This window comes from Eublepharis macularius, chromosome 13 (genome assembly GCF_028583425.1).
Source record: "Eublepharis macularius isolate TG4126 chromosome 13, MPM_Emac_v1.0, whole genome shotgun sequence".
NCBI classification, from domain to species: Eukaryota; Metazoa; Chordata; class Lepidosauria; order Squamata; family Eublepharidae; genus Eublepharis; species Eublepharis macularius.
Genome location: NC_072802.1, coordinates 24,176,713 through 24,199,599, shown reverse-complemented (window position 1 = coordinate 24,199,599; position 22,887 = coordinate 24,176,713). Strand labels below are relative to the sequence as shown.

The 22,887-nt window shown below is 45.5% G+C and overlaps 1 long non-coding RNA gene across 2 annotated transcripts; it reads right to left on the bottom strand.

Moving 5' to 3' along the window:
* Nucleotides 1-1,434: 1,434 nt before the first annotated feature.
* LOC129341028 (uncharacterized) lies at nt 1,435-9,983 on the bottom strand. 2 transcript variants are annotated; one of them, XR_008598083.1, is made up of 5 exons: nt 9,817-9,983; nt 8,852-8,959; nt 5,839-5,947; nt 4,878-4,970; nt 1,435-2,871 (listed from the first exon to the last, which is right to left on the bottom strand). It is a non-coding gene; the product is annotated as an uncharacterized LOC129341028 (long non-coding RNA). The 2 variants fall into 2 exon arrangements; XR_008598082.1 differs by having other exon boundaries at nt 1,435-4,970.
* Between the last annotated feature and the right edge of the window lie 12,904 nt (nt 9,984-22,887).

Below are 22,887 nucleotides of genomic sequence, written 5' to 3'. Positions count from 1 at the left end.
TTCCCATTACACATACCCAAATCCAGCCCCTGAGTACAAAGGTGGGGGGTGGGGGATAAAGGCATGAACAAATGCAAAGTCACTATTATCGCCCCACATGGAGTCACAGTGGCTAAGGGAGATTTTTTCCCCCTCTTATCTCTTGGTAATTACAGTCCTACCCTGTCATCTGTTTATATTATAATCATCATTTTAATAATTATATCGACAAAACGGTCACTGAAAGCACATCCTTGGAGCTGGAATTTATTATGAGTGAATAAAACCTATTATGCATTTAAGGCGCCGCAGCACAAATGAAGTCTTCTCTCCAGCGTCTCTTTCACGAGGAGTGCAGGGAGAGGGGGAGGGAGAGGCGAAAGCAGCTGCCGGCTTCCTTTTGGAAGACGCAAGAGGGACATCTAGCAGCGGGTGATGGCATTGCTTGTCCACATTTATCTCCAGCTCCAGGGATAACGGGGATGCTTGTGAGCATTAGCAGGCCTCTTAGGGCAAGGGACTTCCCCTTTCACCCCAGCCTGCCACATGAAACTGGCTTTTCATTTTTGATTAATAAATCCCCTCCGTTTTGCCCTCTCCACCCCTTCACTACAAACTTGGATTGGTTTTAAATCAGCTTAACTATCATGGCTCTCCCAAGAATCCTGGCCACTGTGGGATGGATCTCGCTGAGCGTTTTTCACGGGTAAAAGGATTTCTGCTTGCAGAATGGGACTTTCGTTGCTTCCCTCCTGCCAACGCAGCTCCAAACGCTCCCTGAAATGGCATATCTGGGGCTGCAGCGGGAAGCAAGAAAGTTATCCCACTTTGGTGAAAATTTGTCCACCCAAAGGAACACCTTGCTAGATCCAAGCCGAGAGGATGGCAAGGTGCAGAGACAGCCCTCCTCCCACTGCAGAACTACAGTTCCCAAAATTCCCTTGGAGATGGCCAAGAACGTAACCCATTCAGATCTGTAGCATAGAAGGCCATCCACTTGTCCACATTTCTCTCCTCTCTTTCTTTCTCCTTGCTAAGCATTTCAATGTAATGTAGAGGTGAGAATGTCAGGCTTGGACAGAAAAACCGGGGTTCAGCTCTAGTTGACATGCCACAGGCAGGCAATTGCAAGCCTACTGTGGGCCAGTCAATCTGTCTCAATCTCACCTACCACCCTGGGTTTATTTAGTAAATTCATATGTCTGATTTCTCTGCTAAGAACTCTAACTCTTCTATATTGGAATGAAGCAAATGACTGGAGGATTCTTAGAGGGCAATGTCAAAGACAGGAAGAAGAGGAAGGACAGTTGGAAGATTAGAAACAGAGGCAGCGAAGAAATAAAGTGGAAGACTACGACTGCATCCACACAGCAGCATGAAAATGTGCCCCCACCCCACCAGCAGCAGCAGGCAGCATAGAAATAAGTCCACATTTTCCATCCCATGCTACTTATTTATTTATGTCATTTATAGTCCGCCTTTCTCACTGAGACTCAAGGTGGATTAAAGAGTGTGAGATTAGTACAATCAGTGGCAAGGACAAGGGCAGGCATTTCCATACAGTATCAAGGACATTTCCATAAACAATGTCATAGGGTAAATGAATACAAGTTTACAAAGACATAGCATTAGCAAGGATCCAATACGGGGTTGAAGAACTGCTGAAACAGAACATAATCAATTCTAGGACTGACATTAGATGACATGAAGCACAAGTAGTATACAGGAGTACATATTTAAAGCAACAGATAATATGTAATGCAAAATAATGGTGAAGTCTATGGTGAGCTCTGTTCACAACCTGAGTTTGATCCTGGAGGAAGCTGGGGTCAAGTCGCTAGCTCAAGGTTGACTCAGCCTTCCATCCTTCCGAGGTTGGTAAAATGAGTACCGTTTCCTGGGGGTAAAGTGTAGATGACTGGGGAAGGCAATGGCAAACCATCCCGTAACAAAAAGTTTGCCAAGAAAACGTCGTGATGCGATGTCCCTCCATGGGTCAGTAATGACTTGATGCTTGCACAGGGGACTACCTTTACCCTTTTCCCCTAATTCATTAGCGAAACATCTGAGACTCCCTCCTTACAATCCTGTCTTCCTATCTGAGTAAAAGCTCTTGCCATAGACCACCCCCCCAACCCTTTCTCTTGTGCAAATGCAAGAAATAATGCACTGGGTCTAGGCCACTTTTAGGCTGGGAAATTCTTGGGGCTTTGGGGGTAGAGCCGGCAGAGGGAGATCTGCAGGAATATAATGCCATAGAATCCTCTCTCTGGAGCTGCCACTTTCTCCAGGGGAAGTGATCTCTCTAGTCTGGAGAGCTGTTGTAATTCCAGGAGAACTCTAGGCCTCACCTGGAGGTTGGGGGTGGGGGGAAGAGGCTCTCATGGGTATGAGCACAAAAACAAAAGGACCCAAGTCCACCCTGAGCTCCGACCACTCTCACTCCAATTTGGCAATCATATACTCTTTATATACTTAATAAAGTGCTATGTGCCGATGGAGTTACATACAATCAAACTCATAACCTGAAAGGCTCAATTCACTCCACACATACTCTATAAATCCTAGGTCAATAGTTTCACAGTTCAGGAACAGCAGCCAAGAAGGCCTCTACCTGGATTGTTGCAAGGATAAAATGGAGGGGGGTCCTATGGTCACCAACTCCAGGTTGGAAGATTCTTGGGGGCAGAGCGTGAGGAAGGCACAGTTTGGAGAGAAGAGGAGCCCCAGCAGGGATGAGATGCCATACAGTCCATCCTCTGAAGCCGCCATTTTCTCCAAGGGAGCTGGTCTCTATAAGCCTGGAGATCAGTTGTAATTCTAGGAGAACTCCAGGCTCCACCTGGAGTTTGAAAACCCTAAGGTGGACTCATGTATGCTGCCTTGAACTCCCTGGATGAAGGATGGGATAGAGAGAACAAATGAAGGAAAACTGTTGAAGTGTCTCTAGTGATAAATAAATCGTATGTTGACCCCAGAAACCTAATTAAAGGATTCCATGTTTGGGCCATTAGCGGAGTCTATTGTTTAGCAGAGGAAGCATGATTATAGGAAGTTGTGAGCTGGTTCTGCTGGTTGGTGTGTGTGCAGGAGAGAAAATAACAAAGCTTACACTTGTTTATATTTAGAAAGGAAATAAGAATTCTTTATTGTAGGAACTCCATATTCTGATAGGAAAGGAGGAGAGACAGATCCTAACTACCTAGCTAGTCTATGGATGGGCATGGATGCTAGGACAAGTCCATGCTTCCAAGATGGAGGGAGGAAAAGGAGAGATATGTTGCCTGGAACAAAGCCAGGAAGAAAACAGTTGAAAGGGAGGAAGTTAGGAGGAGGACATCCTGAGAGTAGCAATCTACATATCAAAGGAGCAGTAAGCAGTAAAAAGAGTGCCTTGACCTCTCTATCTTTCTAACTCTTTGGATTATCCCCCTCTGAAACCTGAGGAAAAGAACAGCATAGAGTCCTCCTAACATCTAGTATTGGCTATCTTTTTTAAAAAAAAAATATTTTATTATTAACTTGTAACATACAAACAATAATAATAACAATATTAAGTACTCAAATCTCAACCAAATCGTAATACAGAGATAATCTTATCAATATATATAATTTTAAACTTTCATCCAATTATGAAATGAGAAACGGACCTTTATAACAGTAACCGTCTTGGTATAGTTTCCTAATAGTTATGTTTACCGGAAACCCCACGTTTCCATTTCCATAATTTCTTGAAATCTCAATTTTGTTAGTAAAAGTTCATTTTTAGCTAGAAAATCAAAAAAAGGTTCCCATTTTGTATAAAAATTTGTCTTGTTGGGTTGGCTTGAAGATATAGTATTGGCTATCTTGATTTAAGGAGCAACCCACCCACTGTAGACCACTTTGGGATCATCTACTAGAGAGGGACCATGACTCCATGGCAAAGCATCTGTTTTGTATGGTGATGGTCCCAAATTTTAATCCCCAGCATGTCTAGTTTTTTTTAATTGTTTGTTTAAGAGAGATGTGAAAGACTTCCACCTGAGACCCTGGAGAGCCGCTGACAATCAGAGGAGACAAGACTGACTTTGGTAGACTAGTGGACTGAACTCAGTATAAAGCAACTTCATGTGTTCACTTATATCCCTTTGACTGTCACAGCTTCCCCAGAGGATCTTGGGAACTGTAGTTTAGTGCTGGTAGTTCTTTGATACAAATCTTTATCTAGCGGACCGCACAGAACTGCACTTCCCAGAGTTCCTTGAAATAAAAAAAGGAGTATTGTACTGTAGTGTACAACAAATTTGGCTGTTGCACCAGAGTTCCTTAAGAAGAAGGAGTTACTATTAAACCTGAGGGATTTGGGTCTAGTAGCACCTTAGAGACCAACAAGATTTTCAGGGTAGAAGCATCTGAGAGTCAGATCTCCCTTCTTAAGATACTGCTACTCAACCAGTTTTTCTATCATGGAAGCATGTCCTAATAATTTGTATAGCTCTCTAGACTGGTCCAAAGACTTCCCATGCACAATAGGCTGGTTGTTCTTAAACACCCCTTTAATATGTTAAACTCATATTGCGGCTTATCTTAGGGCACCACATTTCATAGCAAAGGCAAAAACCTGAGCTAGGTATTTGCAAGCTTTCTCTGTTTGAGCATTTTCACACACACAGCCACTCCAAAGAAAATGCACATTTGGATCCATATTGTGCTTTTTGCATCACTTGTGAATGCTGTTCATATGGGAGAGGGTTTGGAAGAGAAATCAAATGAATGCTGCAGCCATTCGTTTTAGGAACCAATTTCAAGCAAAGCCAACATAAGCTTTGTGTGTGAAAGCGCTCTAAGCCAGGCTGGCTCTCATCCTTACAAGATTCTTCCCGAGTAAGAAGATGATGTGCTATCAGATCTCCCACCTGAAGTTCTTTGCGACACGCTGCTGCTGGAATTACCGGTTGATTTCTGTCATAATGAAGTAGGAAGGTGAGCTGATGCAGGCAGTAAACCGGCTGAAAGAGCAGCAAAGAGCCTGTGTCACACAAGCATGCATTTTCAGCATCCAATTACTATTACACTTCTGAATGGTAGCTGAATATATGAACCAACACCCATTGAAAAGCTTTGTTCTTGAAATGAGGCAAGAATATATGACGGCTTTGTCTGTGGTGTGAAATCTGGGACTGAATTCACACACCTAAGTCATCTGTGGATGATTCACTCAGGAGATGAGAAGATGATTTGTGTGAATCACCTGTTGTGTTCCAGCACTTTTTTTGTGTGTGGACATAGAAGGGTGCCTGTGACTCCGCTACAGCAGTGCCAGTAGTTTTCCTATATGGCAACTCCTTATAGGGCATCGTGTGTTCTCAGGCTATAGAACCACTGAGGGTGCCACCATTTTTACTGGCCCTACTCTCAGTGCCGAGTTGCCAAATGACCAGGGGAACAGCAACCTGGTACGCTCCTCCAACTTTCCCAGCAGTTTGATCTACAAAAACCAGAAGCTGAACTTTTAAAAAGGAATTATCTGCCCATCTCTGCTGATCAAGCTTCTCTTAAGGACACAGGAGCAGGGGCCAGTTAAAAAGTTGGCAACCATATACCTGCACCTTTTAATGGTTGCTTGGTACCCAGAAATTTAGCAGGTAATGTTTCTTCCTGGCTCAGATAAGGGGAAAACACACAAAGTAAACAGGATATGCTTTCCAAGGGCCAGCCTGGAATTATTTGCTGCCTTCAGCGACTGAAATGTTTCTGCCCCCTCCGCCCAGTCTGATCATATGCCTGCTGAGCAGTATAACAATTGCACATTAAATGATCCAGTATTGGCCAGGGTAGTTTTTCATATTTTCATTCAAATTTCGGTAACTTGATTACCTTACTATTGTGCTCCAGAACAATTAATCAGCACAGAATATGACCTCCAGATTCCTGGGCGCCATCACAAACATAGATTAGGATCCCAAGGCCATTTGAAAGCATATATCTGAGGGAATAAAACGGATAAATTTCAAAATAAAGGCTGTCCTTGTTTCTCCAGAACATTCACCTACGTGAGGCAGGTGCTCCTGTAATTTTGGTACCCTAGGCAGTTAGCTAAATAAAGTAGGCAAACAATATTTAGAAAGTATATATATGTTGCCTTTCCAGAGACCTCTTAACAAAATAAAAGTAAAACAAAACTCACATAAGTAAAACAAAATAAAAATACAAAAATACAAAAAAATAATAAAAATTGTCAATAATAAATTAACCATATAAAAACCATTAAAAAAAGTATGGCATAAAAACAGCATTAAATAGTTGCCTAAAAATTACACTCATAAAATGTGGGGCTGGTCCAGGAGTTCTCCCAGAATTACAAATAATCTTGACTAGAAAGAGAGGCTCCCCTGGAGAAAATGGCAGCTTTAGAGGGTGGATTCCAAACACCTCCCCAAACGCCTCAGTCCTGGCTCCACTCCCATTATCTCCAGGAATTTCTCAGCCTGAAGTTGGCTACTCTATCCTACACTCTTCTCATTACTTATCTCCATTCCAGAAAATATCATCACATGCTAAATTTGTGGGCTCCAGACCACAATTAAAGACACAAAAAGGGCTGGTAGAAAAGGGTAGAGGGCAACTATATCCAGCTTTTAAAAAATGGCTTTGGGCCTACACATGAAACTTTTGTTGTCATTTATTTTATTGTCATTACTTTCTTCATTATTTCAAAAACCAATATACGGACTATTAGTCAAGGCTTCAAAGAGGGTGAGACCCCAGGCTAGAGGGCTAATTTACTTTACCCTAGAATTAAAACAAACTCCTTCAATGTTTCAGGACAACTTATTTTTTTAAGAGTGCTCTTTTTTTAGAATAGGAAATGGTCCAAGATGGAGCTTAGGAGGAACTGGAGACGTTTTTGGAAATCCTACCTCATCAGAGCTGGCATCAACACGTGGCAAGATGTGGCAGCTGCCAGGGCCCATGGTTTCAGGTGGGGCCCATGTAGGGTTGCTAGGTCCCCCTGTCCTCCTGGCAGGAGGTGGGGGCCCTGGCACCTAATTGCTCTGTTGAAGGTCGCATGCACCTTCCCGGGCCAGCATGATGATGTCACTTCCGGGCTTCCACACTCCACAGTGGGCCAATTTGGGCTGATTCAGGCCCAGTACTGGCTGATTTGGGCCCGAATCAGCCCAGATCAGGCACGTTGGAGTGTGTTGCTCTGCCCGGGAACATGCCCCCGAGAGACCCATGCCTCCCCTGCTGGCCAGGTAAGTGGGGGCGGGGGGTGGAGGATAGAAGCAGGGGATCCCCTGCCCCCAGCGAGGGACTAGCAACTCTGGGCCCATGGCTGCTGACTCCTTTCTCATGCATTTCCTCAGATGCCTGCATTCATACCCTTCCTCTGCCTGCTTGTGAGTGCTTCGCCACCTCTGCTCCCAGAAGCATATGCTGTACAGTGCCTAGTGCTGCTGGAGAAGGGCATATGGGTGGTGCCCAAAGCATCGACATTCCTGGTGGCTATTCCTAGCTGCACCCACCACCCAGCTCCATCAGGGAAGGGGAGTGTAGGCACTGTGGGCAGCTGTGACTGCAGATTGTGCAAGAGTATGCGAGTGGGCAAAGGAAGGGCACACAGGCAGGTGAGGGCACATGGGTGGGAGGACAAGAAGGGGAGCCTAGTAGTGGGTATGGGGGGTGAGCATTCCCTGCCCAGGATGCCCCCCAAACCTGGAACCGGCCCTGTACTTCACCCTCCAAAGATGGCTCCTCAAGCATTCTCAAAGCTCTCAGGAGTTTGAACACGCGGTTCCCTCCCCGTGCTTAGGAGCATGCTTTTTACTTTGAACACACTTTCAGCTGCACTTAATATTCTGCGCTCCTATAACAGATTCAGCCCTCTTCAGGCTGATTTTAAAGGTGTTTTTTTACAGATTTTTCTGCTTACATTCAGAGCCCCCTGAGCATGTAAAGAGTTTCTGTTGGCGAGCTGATTTTTGCAGCATTTATGATCCACAAAAGGACCAGACAGTATATAATTAAATATAATGATATATAAAGAGGAAGAGAACACAGGCAGCGGATGCCTTTTAAAAGTGGAAATTTTTCAAACTCTTCCAACCTGACTTGCCAGGTCTGCCCACTCCGGATTCCTCTTAGCTTCGTGTGGATTTTTCAAGATCGCTATCATCCTTTATCGTGCTTAAGTGATTCTGAAAAACATCTTCCTTCGGCTGTCATGGCTGTGAGCACAGCTGGACGCTTTGAGGAGAGTACAGGCTACACAAAGATCTTCTTTCTTTTAGGAAGCATTCATTATAAGCAGGTAAATATTGCTGAGCTTAAATATAACTGTTCTTATTCACCTAGCAGGTATCTGCTGATAACCACTCAAGGATGCTGGAACACAGAGAGGCAAACATTTGGGTGAAAGGTTCTAGAAGTTTCTGTTCCTTATCAGTTAGGTTGCCAGGTTACAACCTGAAGAGTTTCTCTCCCCCTTTAAACCTATTCATTATGTCCAGGACTCCACATTCTCAGGCCCCTTTGTCTCCCCTTCTGCCTTCAGTGCTACATTCATAGGGAAGGGGTGATTGCTAACTTTATCTACTGGCTCCCGTGCCTCCCTTTGATAGCTATTTGATCTGCAGCAGTTTGGACATTATGACATTTAGCTTTACCTGCAGAGCTCCATATATCAATCCTCTGTTCAAGGCATAAGGGAGGCCTTTTCTGGCCGGCTGGCAATCCTAGAGCGGCTTCTATGAATAAGAGAACCTGTGTCTGCTCTTCAGTTGATAGTTTCAAAGGGACAGAGCCAATCTCCGGGTTGCAGCCTGATAATCCTAGCTCTGAAGAAATTACCGAGTTTTTCTCCTTCATTCTTTTCTTTGAAATCTACCTGGAAAGGTGGCAGCCTCACTTGGCGAGGAAGACAGGCGGTGTCCTCGTCTGACTCAGTATAAGGCAGCTCCAGTTACAAGTTTCCAGGAAAGAAGCTGCTTGCAACCTGCAGGGACGGAGAGCGGTAGGGGGAAGAAGCAGGCTGCATTTGCGGTATAGCAGGAATCAGCAACTTTAATCGCTACTACGTTCCGCAAAGCCTTCCTTGAAAAATTAATTCCAATCACTTGAAGAGCTCCGTGCGGATTGAGAACTGTCTGAAGGGCCATAAACAAAAGGTAATTAGAAACAGGGGGAGGCGTTTATGGGGTACTGTGGGGATCTGGGTTCGGCCTGCTCTTATTTAATACCTTCATTAATGACCTGAATGAGGGAGTAAACAGCACGTTAATGAATTTGGCAGATGATAGTAAATTGGGAGGCGTTTTGGAACACAGGAGAGCAGAGAGAATTAATACAAACAGGCCAAGAGAGACTGGAAAGCAGGCCAGCCATTCGGAGAGAGGCGTTCTTGAGAGAGGCAAGTTTAGAGCACCTGGAGATCAAATGCAACAGGTACGATAGCCATGAAGCAGCAATAATTGGAAGAAACTTGAGGTACTGGACCAAAAACAGGCGCCAGATGATTCTGGGGGTGCCAGCGGGAAGAGAGGATACAGGAGGAGGCTTCTTGAGCAAATATCGGCAGAGGTCCAAGCAAGAGGGCTCGGGAAAACAAATATGGCAGCATAAACGGAAAAACGTCTATGCAGCTGAAACAGACAGGGCTTGGCAAGTTACAGGCATGCAAAGCTGATTTATGCAGTGTCCGATCATTGATCCACCTAGCCTGATATCGATTACTCTGGTGGAGATTCTTTTAAGTGGCTAGGATGTCAGCTCCCCCGGGGGCCAGGGGAGCAGAGGGAGGGGGGACTTACCCCTGTGTGAGCACAAAGTGTGTGCCCAGGCTCCTGCACTCACCAGTTGCACCAGGAAATGATGTCCTTTTCCAACCAGGTTGTGCTGAAGGAGAATATTTTGCTAAAATCTGCCCCCAAATATGGTGTTTGGAAGCAGTTGCCCCTGTATTGGCTAAGACCACCCCTGGGTTGTCATCAAGACTGCAATATGTTAATGCATATGAAAAAATCTACAGAGTCAAAAGCATTCTGTAAAGGCTGTTATCGTCACTGGTCTTTCTATAACCAAAGTATTAATCATTGCCAGTATCTGGTCACTTATTTATAATACTAAATATGGAGTTTATCTGTCCAGAGTGACCTGAGGTCAGTGGTAACACTGTTTGTACTGATCAATCTGATCTATAAGATTTATATATTTGCTTCATGTATACCCCCCCCTTTCTTGTCAATGGAAACCCAAAGTGCCCTACATTGTTTTCCTCTTCTCTATTGTAGCCACACAACAACCCAGCGAGATAGGTTAGGCTGAGAATGTGTGGCTGACCCAAAGACACCCAGCAAGCTTCCATGGCAGAGTGGGGATTGGAACCCAGGTCTCCCACGTCCTAGTTTGTCACTCTAACCACTATACCACACTGGCTGTCTACCAAAGTAAGGAACGCATCGCTCATTTCTGCACCTCTTATGCAAAACAATAATCCGCTGGGATTTTTTTTTCTTGAGGAATACCTCCCAGCAATACAAAAAAGGGGAACACATTTCCATCCGTAACAGATTTCCTACTTAATGGTGATACAACTCCCAAAATATGAATAATCCATACAAATTGCAAGTGCGTAACCCTAAGGGAAATAAAGTGCTGCTATCAGTGTTTCAAGCCAAAAAAGTGTCCTTTTAAAAAAGTCTTTTGCCTTTCAGACGGTAATAAAAGTATGGAGACCACAATTTTGATCATGTAGACCGAGCAGGGGTTGAAGGGTTAAGTCCCTCTCCTCTTCCTGGGGGATTCCCAGTAAGAACACAGCAGTGACTCTACTGACACTGGTTAATGCCGGTGCGAAGCAGCAGCTAGCTCAGTAGTTAAGGAGAAGTACTCCCGGAGACAGTCAGCGAGTTCATTATTTGATTTTGCCACCCCTAATAAGGATGGGTTTAGCTGAAGCCATTAATACCACATCCACTTTGCTACTCAAAGTAGATTTAGCCGCTTCGGAATTAAGCTCACCCCCATTACATACCCTGCCTCATTGGATGTATGCAAACACTCCAAGCAAAATGGATTAATAATCCTATTACCGGTCCAGATAAACACAACCACACACACAAACACGTACAAGCCAAATGAAGTCTGTACAAAAATAAAGATAGCCACACATTGGGGGGCTTTGATCTCCAAGCGCCTGTCCCTTCCCCTTGACACATAATTAGCTTTGCTAACGCCAAAGCGCTAGACAGTCCACGCTGCCGGCTGTCCGTACGTCCCGCGATGATAGGAGCACAGCACAAGCTGCCTGTAATTTTGCTCTTCCTGGCTCTTTTTGGCATTTCAGCAGCAGGAAAGGGATGCCAAAGAAAAGGAAGCTGGCTTTCAAAAAATAAAAAGAAGATCCCCGGCAGGAGCATCTGGTTCCCTAGCAACTTCCCCAGGCAGTTGGGTCAGCATCCAAGGAGCTGGGTTTGATGTGCGGTTAAGTTGCTATGTCATCCCACATGCCAAATTGAGTTAGGTTAGCCACGAGGCTAAAATTTGCACAGTCAATCCAGGCCATTAGGCTTGGCCAACTCACAAAGGCTTCTCCTGCCTAGCCTGAGATTAGCCACCAATGAAAAGTGGGTAGGATTCCAGGATGATTCAACAGATATCTTTGATCTGCCAAGTCAAGGGTGTATTTTGTGTATTTATCCGATGCCGTTGATGAACATTGCTCTCTACAGGGCAACGTGAGCGGAGGAGACAGGTCTCTGCCTTGAAGGAGCTTATAGACATCGTTTCACTATTGGGAGGGCATCTGTGGGAAAGGAGGGGAGGACGAGAAAGAGCTTCAAATACGGGAGAGAGAAAGAAGAGGCATAAATATTTAGATGTTTATACCCCATTTTTCTCCCCCCAATGGGGACCCAAAGCAGTTTACAATATCATTCTCTCCCTTCCATTTATCTAGAGGAGTTAGCCGTGTTAGTCTGTAGTTGCAAAATAGTAAAGAGTCCTGCAGCACCTTTCAGACTGACCAACTTAATTGTAGCATAAGCTTTTGAGAACCACAGCTCTCTTCATCAGATGCATTGTCAGCCTTTGAGAACCACAGCTCTCTTCGTGAGATGCATTGTCAGCTTTTGAGAACCACAGCTCTCTTCATCAGATGCATTGTCAGCCTTTGAGAACCACAGCTCTCTTCGTGAGATGCATTGTCAGCTTTTGAGAACCACAGCTCTCTTCATCAGATGCATCTGATGAAGAGAGCTGTGGTTCTCGGAAGCTTATGCTACAATAAAGCTGGTTAGTCTGAAAGGTGCTACTGGACGCCCTCCATTTAGAAAGTGTGAGAAAGTGTGACTGGCCCAGGGTCCCCCCGTGAGATCCCAAGGCAGAGTGGGAATTCAGTCCTGGGTCTCCCAGATCCTAATCCAGCACTCTAACCACTACATCACACTGGCTTAACCTCTGAGGGTGGGAACGGAAGCTTTATGAGTGGCAAAGGTGCTTGTGTGCAACTCAAAGGGGTACTCCAGTATCTTGCCAGCACTGTTGGTTGAATAAGAAGGTTTCCTTGGGACCATTTTGGGATGTAACCTGCCTCTGGTAGGAGTCTGACCAATGTGACAGCCCCGGGGCAGTCGTAGCCAATAGGTTACACTGGGTCCTGTGCAAGGGAGCCCAACTGCCCACAGCCCCACCCCCAAATGAAGGGGGGAAAGAAGAACAGCCTTCCACCGCTGTCACTCGTGTCCATCCTGTGCAACTTCAAGCAACTGGCTTCTACCACCCACCTCGCATGGGGTGACGGTCATGTTTGTTTGGTCTCGGTGGGGGAGCGTGGAGGGGATGATGGTGATTCTGGGGCCCATCCTGGACTTTTGCCCAGGGCCCTAGAATTACGAAGACCGTCCCTGGCCAACCCGTTCTGTGTCCCCTAGAGTAGGGATAGGCAACTCTCTGATGAACGGTGCCATACCAGACCATTGTGCTTGGCACTCAGGACCAGTCCTCCACCCAAGCAACCAAAGCGAGCCCTTAAGATGTTGCCGGTGCTGCTGGTGTCAGCAGCGTGTGAGAAGGTTACAAGCATGGCTGATGCCTGCTATCATGCTCTGGATCTGCAGGGCTCTCCACCCGATCTGAGGAGAGCAGGACTGCTGGATCTCAGCTTGGTCCTTGTGAAGCATATCCAACCATCCATGGACTCAGAGGAGCAAGACTTTCCTACTTCCCCCTCCTGTTGAGTCCTCCTGCCCCACACCGAGTTCTGTTCCTGCGGGTCAGCAGAACCTCAACAACAGCACAGATGGCGAAGCAAGGGCCCACAGCAGGAGGGGGAATTGGCAGAAACCAGCATCCCTTCTCCTACTAACAGAAACACCATTCTGTTGTAGGAACTGCATGCGTCTGGTCAAGTCCAGTCCTTGTCTCTGTCTTTTCTTTGCTCAGCAGACAAACATCTTTACACGTAGGTGTTACAAGAGGGTTTGGCGCTCTGATCAAAAATGTTGCCAGTGCCTAGTCCCAGCCTTGAGAATGCTGCGGCGGGCTTGGGGTTGATGCAGCCCTGAAGCAAAATGATGTTTCTAGGCCACATGAGAGAGTCCCTGAGAACTGCGTTCTTTCTACTCTGAGCACATGAATGCTAAAAATTGTGGGGCGGGGCAGAGTTAATTGGTGGTCCAATTATCCAGAGGTTCCCCGTGCAAAATTGGACGGCTGTAAAGTGCTCTACGTGGAACTTTTCATGAAGATGGTCTAAAAACTTCAACTGTTTCAGAATGCCATTTGACAGCTATAAGCCAGTGTGAATATATTACACCTATTCTGAAATAGCATAATTAGTTTTCAGTTTGATTCTCTAGCCAAAGTGCTGGCTTTGACATTTGCAGTGTAATTCTATACAAAGTTGCACTCTTCAAATTCCATTGAAATCAATGGGCTTAGATGGGGTAACTCTGATTAGGATCCCACTGTGAAAGTGCAATCCTAAGAACATTTTCTTGGGAGTAAGCTTGATTGAATAGACCTAAGCAAGATTTTGAGTAGACCTACTTAAGATTGCTGTCTCAGTACAATCCTAAACAGAGTTACTCCAATCTTTGCCCATTGAAATCAATGGGCTTAGACTGGGGTAACTCTGTTTAGGATTGCACTAATACCCCACATAGTCTGAGTCCATAGAGCAATCCTAAGCAGAGTTTACACCGTTATAAGCCCATTGACTTCCATGGACTTAGAAAGGTTATGATAAGGACCATTTTATTATTCTCCCCTCAGATTTCAGACTAACCATATTCCAGGTACCATCTTTTAGGACTACTAGAGGATCATCAGGCAGAATTTGGGTTTTTCAATGTGACATCCCCAGACCCTTGGCATGCCCTCCCCAAAATGACTGCATGTCTCTCTCATTGGTCTGCTTATGGAGGCAGGTGAAAATCTTCTTCTGTCCTTTCAGAGATAGACTCTCAAGTTGTTCACTGCTGTTTCGATTTGTTTATGTGTGTGGGAGGGGGGTTATCTGAATTAATGTTAACTCTTATGTAAACTGGTTTGAGAACACTTTTGTATCAAAAAGCAGTCTATAAATATCATAAGCCAATACAGTTTGAAATCAAAAAGAGTCCAGTAGCACCTTTAAGACTAACCAATTTTATTGTAGCATAAGCTTTCGAGAATCACAGTTCTCTTCGTCAGATGCATGGAGGGCCAACAGAAACTGGTCAAATATAGAGGAGGAGAGGGTTGGCCCTTATGCTACAATAAAATTGGTTAGTCTTAAAGGTGCTACTGGACTCTTTTTGATTTCGCTACTACAGACTAACACGGCTAACTCCTCTGGATCTACAGTTTGAAAAGCGCTCTCTCTCTCTCTCTCTCTCTCTCTCTCTCTCTCTCTCTCTCTCTCTCTCTCTCTCTCTCTCTCTCTCTTCTAATGGCTGTCCTTTCATCAGATCCCCACCTGCCATAGGAGGCAGGAATCTTGCAGACATGGCAAACAACACATATGGAAAGGCAGTAGACAAAAGGAAAGGAACATGTAGAAGAAGATGGATCGGCTGTTTTGCATGGTTTACAAGAGACGCAGCAGGGTGGCAAGAAGGGGGCCATGTGTGCATGGATGCATTTACACCTTGGACAATGCAGCGTAAAGGCAAGGGGGGGTGATGGTATGATGGCCTGGAAGTAACAACAGTATCCACCCATCTCAGGTGGTTCCAGTCTGTAGGTATTACAGCTGCAGCATGTGACTCCCATGCCACAACTTACATCCAAAGCTGCCTTTCAGCTGCTGGTTGCAACCCAGAGGTGCCTTCTTTCCCTTTAAGATTACACCATAGTACTAGCCAGTGCCTCTCTCCTCCTTCTCTCCTCCCTCTTTCCTCCGCCCTTTTCCGTGCCTGCTAGGAAGCATATCCAGAGTCTTTCTCACAAAAAGGGGAGGAATAAAGTTGTTGACTTTCTAACCTCTTTCTGTAGGCATCCTTTAAAACCAACTTTATCTGTGACCATTCAGATGCCAATCTTGCCAGCTTTACTAGCAGATTTCTGTGCTTTTGTTAAAGGCACAAGAGGAGGGTGGGAATCTGGCCAGTTGCTAAACCCAGTGGGGAAGGCATGGCAAAAGCCGGGGCCGTTCCATGGATTGTTTTCAAGATGATTACAAAGGTTAGTCTGTTGCAGCAAAATAAAAGGTCCAGTGGTACCTCAAAAAATGGACGTTTATTTCCATGTGAGCTTTCAAGCATCACAGCTCACTTCCTCAACTCTGTGACGCAGTGCGTAGGAAAGGTCATATGGAAATAAGTGTGTTCATCTTTAAGGCGCCACTGGACTTTTTGTGTTAAAGGGAGTGCGCAAGTCTTGCCACCTGGTAGCCTAATCAGTCTATGGATTTTATGGGTTTTCGGAGGGGAGGGGATGATATATTAGAAATTCTTCATCACTCCCACTGATGGATCCTTGTAATATGGGCTTTGTATAAACTCTAGAAGAATGCAAGCCTTTAATTAGACTCCGCAGTTACGGCTGGGCTGTTTTGCATTCTTTTTAATGAGAAATGACTTTCCGTTCCAACCCAGCATTTATACCTGTCTAGCGTACACCTATCAAAAACAAAATCTCTGGCTCTAAAATCTTCCTGTTTAAAAAGGAGGAATCAACCAGCTGTCAACATATTGAACAGCTATTAAACATCCATAGCATAAAGAGGAGAAGGGGGTGGAGGGAGAAGCCCATTAAAGTAACCCATTATTCTGGCAAGTGGAGAAACAGGGTGGTGGGGGGAGGCTCCCTAAGGATTTCAGGTCAAAGCCAGGAATAAACTGAGTGAACCAACAACTCTCCTAAAAACTGCCTGCGTAGGCTTGCCAACTTCCTCCTGCCCCCCAAAGAGTTCCCGTACATTTAACAGCTAAGCGGAGGTAGTGGTGGAAAGTGCCATCAAGTCATAGCTGACTTATGGCAACCCCTGGCGGGATTTGCAAGGCAAGAGGTGGTTTAATGATTGCCTGCTTCTGTGTAGCAACCTTGGTCTTCTTTGGAGGTCTCCCATCCAATTACTAACCAAGGCTGACCCTGCTTAGCTTCCAAGATCAGACAGGATCGGGCTTCTCTGGGCTATCCAGGTCAGGGCCACAGCTAACTGGCAGGTGGATGTCCAGCAGGGTTCATGGCTTTTCACACGCAGGAGCTCTGACCGAAAAGAAAAGCCACTCTGTGCCCTAAAAGGAAAACACCCTCCCAAGCTCAGCACTCCTCCAACTGAAAAGATTAGGGATCATCCATCGGGTTCCCAACAACCTGGAGAAAAAAAATGTCCTGTGCCTTTAAAAGACGAATAATGTGATATTATTTGCTGGGTGATGTTATTTACCTCCGTGCCATGAAAAGCTTCAGCTGCCCATTTCCACATATAAAGCCTTTGTAAAGGAGGAGGGTGTTTTTTGCCAGGTTGTTGGCAACCCTAATCAACCACCTCCATCAAAAGTGGTGCCATATTTGACCTGTGAACAAAATGGGTTTGGTTTTTTTATTCACCAAGCTTGTCCAGGGTCATACATGCCTTACAAGATCTTTAGATTGGATCTGGATGCTCAAATGAAGGGAGACGCAATGTTAGCCAAGAAGCATAGTTTAAAAAGACAGAGGCAAAGTCTCCGTCAATTTAACCCTCTCTACAAAGCTGGCAAAGATCTCTGCTCAGAGGGTTTGTTAATTACCTCTTCGCCTCCCCCAAGAGGAGGTGAAACTAACAGAGCCTTTGGGGAGGCGAAAAGGAAATTAACAAACCCTCTGAGCAGTGATCTTTGCCAGCTCCCTAGAGAGGGGAAATTGACAGAGCTGTTACCTCTGTCTTTTTAAACTACGCTTCCAGGCTAACATTGCGTCCTCCTTCACCTGAACGTCCTCGTGTAAGAGGTCTTGTGTAAAGAGACTCTTACTGGGTCACCACTCTGTCTCAGTCTAACCTACTTCACAGGGTGGTTGTTGAGAGGAAGTGGGGAGAATGATGTTGTAAGCTATTTTGGGTCCTCACTGGGAAGAAAAGTGAGATATAAATATCTAGATAAACAAATATACCTGCGGCCCATTAATTAGAGGCACTGAGGATTGAACCTGGGACCTTTGACATCAAAGCAGATGCTTAATTGCCCCACTGTGACCTCTCTGTAAAGCTGCAGCTTTTATTTCCGTTTCTCTTGGCAAGTTTTATTCCTTCTGGGTTTTAGGTCACTTTTCCTCCAGATCACTTAGTTTTATTTGGCTACATGTTTTTATGTGCTTAATTCTTGGCGGGGGTTAGAAATTACATTATGATTGTAGTGTGCCACTTTGGGTGGGGGGGAGTGCTTTTAAGCAGAGCTTGCATTTTGCAAACAAACAAATAGATCCAAATTTACACTCCTGTTGTAGCATCTTATTTGCAAACATTCAAAACTGGTGGTGTTGTGTGCTAAAGAGGAAGGAGGATGGGGAGCTGTGGCTGAAGCAGGCTACCCCACCCCCACTCCCGCCAGCCAAGTGAAGGTCACAGTAGTTAGAAGAAGAAATCAGAGAGGCAGGAACAACGCAGGGCACGGCAGGTTGACAGCAGCTGGGGCAGCCTTCGTTCCTGGCGAGAAGTTGGAGCCTGCTCGGCCAGCAGGTTTAATGTTCCATGCAGTATCTGTTCTGCCATTGCTTGGCACCTGGTGAGGAAAGTTTGTTTCTCTTCAAAGAACATTTTTAGGCATTTTTTCCCTGCAGAAAAACATGGGATCTTCCCAAAGGCCTCCACCAGCCTTCACTGTTCCCTAAACACAAGGCTTTTTTCCAGTGGGAACGCAGTGGAACAGAGTTCCAGCACCTCCTAAAAATGGTCACATGGCCAGTGGCCCCACCCCCTGAGTGGCGCGGAGGGCAATCTAAACTCCCCTCTGTCTGGAGATCAGGGGGTGGGGCCACTGGCCATGTGACATTTTTCACTGAGGGCAATTTAAACTTTAAAAAACTCCCCCCCCATGTTCTAGCTGACCCAAAGTGTCGTCATTGTGTGGTCCTGAGTTCCACCACCTCTTTTCCCAGAAAAAAAGCCCTGCCTAAACATATCCTAGGAATGGGAGGTGGTGTAAATACTTCTGCATCGGCTGATCTTGCAGGACACCTGTAATCTTTCTTGGGAAAGAGCCTTCTGTTTCTGAGGAGACAATCACAGGCAGTCTACTCAGATGTAAGTCACATTTTATTCCATGGGCTTTATACCCAGGAGAGTGTGCTTGGGATTGCAGCCTAAAGCCCTGGAGAGTCGCTTCCAAATTAGGCTTTGCTGAGCTAGATAGACTGATGGTCTGATTCGGTATAGAGTTGATTCATTTGAACAAGAAGCTCAAAAAGCTATTGGATTTTTGAAGCAGGATTTGTGATCCTGCTTCCTTTGGGAGGAGGGAGAATAAAGAAAACCCTGTCTAGAGTTTTAGGAAAATAATTGCTTTTGCGAAAAGGCAGAAGAAGTGTTACTTTAAGCTCTGTGTCTGGTGGAAGACACTTAACAATGTACTCCTAAGCAGTCTTAGACCCTTCTAAGCCCATTTATTTCAGTGGATTTGGAAGAGGGTAACTCTGTTTAGGAGTGCACAGAGTAATCTCTCTGTACTGTTACTAACACTTCCATCCACATCTTTCCAATCACTGCTCAGATCTCAATGGGGTGAGGACAGATTAGGACTCCCATTCTTTCCGGCAGATGTGCCAAAGACAGAGGCTGCGAGGCAAAGCACAAGAGCTGTCAGTTCATGAAGCGCTGCTGAATAGCCAGGAACAATGTGAGACACAGAGAGAGAAAGCTGTGATACAACCATCAGTCTGTAATCAAGGCTTTGTATACTTTGTTATTCCCCATACACACACACAGCACAAGTGAGGGGAAGTTCTAATGCAGCCTTCAGTTAGTTCTCTTCTAAAGAGAGGACTGGAAACTTGAGAAGCCTTTTGTAATGCTTGGTTTCGCAAAGTCCCCGCCCTGGAAGGATCCTTATAAACCATCTGGTCCGAACACCTGCTCAAAAAGGGAACTCCAAAGCGAAAACCTGTATAGGTTGAGCAGATGGGAAGCAACCACGTACAGAGTACTAATCCTCAAGTAACCTTCATCTGGATCGCCCAGTATCCAAGGGCTCCTCGGAAGTTTCTTGGGATTACCTGTGAGAAGTTCAGTATTGCCAGGCAACATTCTCTAGAAGGGAAACAATGTAGTACGGTGGTTATAGTGTCAGACTATGATCTGGGAGACCCTGGGTGGACTCCCCATTCTACCATGGAAACTCACTGGAAAACCTTGGGCCAGTCACACACACACAGAGCCTAACCTACCTCACATAGGTTGTGGGAATTTTAAAAAAGGAGAAAGGTATAAACTGCTTTGTATTGCCTTTGTGGAGAAGGGCAGGGTACAAATGATGCACATTATAAGTTCGTTTGCTCCTAATCATCCCCAGAACAGTGATGTCACATTGGGTATATTGGGTGTATTCTTAAGCAGTCTCGGGCCATAAGGTCTAACTGGTCTGGCCGGGTGACCTGTGTGTGTGTTCTAGGTCACACAGAGTTATCATTCCGATTTCATCCCAACAAGCCAGTTGGGAAGTAACATGAATTCCAGCAGCTCCAAATACACACGTCCCATCAATCAGGAGGACCCTATCACTTGCTAGCTATCGAGAACAGGGTTATACTGAAACCTGAGGGGGGGGGCCGTGTGAGTCATCAAAAAGCTTGTTTAAGTCAGTGTCATTTGCAATCCGGTGCACCGTTCAGGAGAGACAAAAATGGCAAAGAGGTGGTCATGTGCATAAATGGCACTAAAATGGGATTAGACACATTCATGGAAGAGAGATCCATCAGGTCCAGCAACCTGTTTTATACAGCGGCCAACCAGTTATCCTGAATGGAAAACAAAGAAGATAGAGAGGTTGGGACCTCCCCCTGATCTAGCCTCTTAGCTCTGGGATTCAGAAGTCTGCTGTTCCTGAATGTGGAGGTTCCCTATAGTCACCAGGGCTAATAGCCACTGATGGCCCTCTCATTCACATGTCTGTCCAGGGCTTTTTTTCAGCTGGAACACGGTGGAACAGAGTTCCACTGGCACCTCTTGAAAATGGTCACATGGCCGGTGGCCCCACCCCCTGATCTCCAGACAGAGGGGAGTATAGATTGCCTTTTGCACTGTGCAGCGCGGAGGCCAATCTAAACTCCCCTCTGTATGGCGATCAGGGAGCAGGGCCACCGGCCATGTGACCATTTTCACCAAGGGTGATTTAAACTTTAAAAAACTCTCCCCTTGTTCCAGCTGACCCAAAGTGACATCATTGTGCAGTCCTGAGTTCCACCACCTCTTTTCCCAGAAAAAAAGCCCTGCGTCTGTCTAATCCCCTTTGAAACCCATTTGTGCTCATTCTCTGGCAGCGAATTCCATTATGTAATATTACCCTTTGAGTAAAGAAGTATTTCTTTTTGTTTGTCCTAAATCTTTTGCCCATTTGTACACTTTTGCACAAGACATAGAACCCAGTTTTCTTAATGCAGTGACCTTGGTGCACAAGTTCACATCTCACCCTGCATGGAAAATGTACAGCTCCAGTTCTTGTATTCTAAACCCTGGAAAGGTCTCTTTTTTTAACCATGCTGGTTGGCTCAAATGATCTCCCATGGGATTACTCTAGATTTGCATTCATTTTCACCCACAGGGAACAGAGAGGGGACTAAAGCCCCAGAGATGTGCTTCTCTAACCAGTAGAAAAGGAAAAGGACGGATCGCAGTGTTGGAACTGGAGGCAGAGCCTCTCTCCATAAACACCACTTCAATTTGGGGAACGTCGAGTCAGTTCTGGGAGGCTGAACAGAGCGCATAAGCTGGCTGAGAGCAGGAAATTGGACCCATCAGCCAATTTGTGCAGCTTTTAGCAAAGCCGGGCACTCCTGTAAAGAGCCTCATGCAACAGGAGAGCCAGCCAGTCACAGATGGAAGAGGGAAGCTGACCAAAATAGCCAGGTTGGACGTCTTGCACGTGCTGTGCCCCTGTATCCTCCGTGTACAAGAGAGAGTCTTAAACGGAAGGGCATAGATGAGTCACTATGTGTGCAGGGCAGAGCTACAAGGCCAAAGTAGACACTCCATGACATCGAAAGTTTTAAATCCTGGTGGCTGCTTCGTTTTTGGAAAAGCTGCTTTGGAAGGAGGGAAGCGGGGGAGAGGCTGTGTGCACTTCCAAACGTCGACCTTACTGGCTACTTTCCTCCCAGCAGCATTTCAGGCATGGGCCCCATAGACATGACATGGAGCAAATTTGGGGGACTACTTGGAGCAGGAAAACCTCAAGAGGAGGAAAGGTTAAATATCCTCTCCCTTCACTTGATCTAAATTGCTCAGGTTGCTTTTCCATATGCAAAGCTGCTTTCCAGACTTAAAAATAAATGTTTTCATAGGATTGCCAACTTCCAGGTGGGAGATAGAGTTCTTCTGGAATTCCAACTGATCTCCAGACTACATAGATCAATTCCCCTGGAGAAAAAGGCAGCTGCAGAGGGTGTACTTCATAGAGTCACAATCCTGCAGAGCACCTTTCCTTCCCCAAATTCTGCCCTCCCCACGTACTGCCTCTAAATCTCCAGGAATTCCCCACCCCTACGTTTGCATGGCATGTCCAGCTTGGCCTTGAGTTTAAGTCCCATATCCAAATCTCAATGGTAGTCTCTGGACTGCATTTTCTCTCCTGTTCAAGCTCAACCCTACCTGCTTTCTGCAGAATGCTAAAAGTTTGCATGTATGGAAAGAAAGAGAGAAAGAGAGAAAGAAAGAAAGGTAATAGCTAAGACTCCTTTGTCTTGGCATTAATGGCAAATCACAATTAATTTGTGCAAAAATGTGCAAACCATATTTTTCTCATTCAAAGGTAACTATCGTTTGCTCTCTGTGTACAAGGATAAGCAGAGGAGGGAGAAGGGTCTGCCTGAAAGAGAGCTGTTCCGACAGGCATATGGTTGGGGCTGAGCTGGGCCCCCACCGGCCAAATAGAGGTGAACGCCCCCCCCCCTCCTAGAGGCATCCACCATCGAACTTTTTAACCAACCACGCCAGTAAGTTTAATATAGCGGAGTAGGTGGCGGACTGATTGATTAACTGACAGCTCCTGCGCTGCTTTCTTGTACCTTTTAAAATATTTATATTGCACTGTTTTATACGGCTGTTTTAAAATGGTAAAATGTAAGTTTTTTAGTGTGTTGTTTTGCAGAGTGTAATCCGCCCTGAGCCTGCCAGTTTGGGAAGGGTGGAATAGAAATCGAAAGTAAATAAAGAAAGAAAAATAAAGAAAAGGTGTGCATGAGCCTGCGGATTCCCCAGGCAAGTTCACTTACTGGCAAACCACTCTGCCATTAGGTATGAACCACATA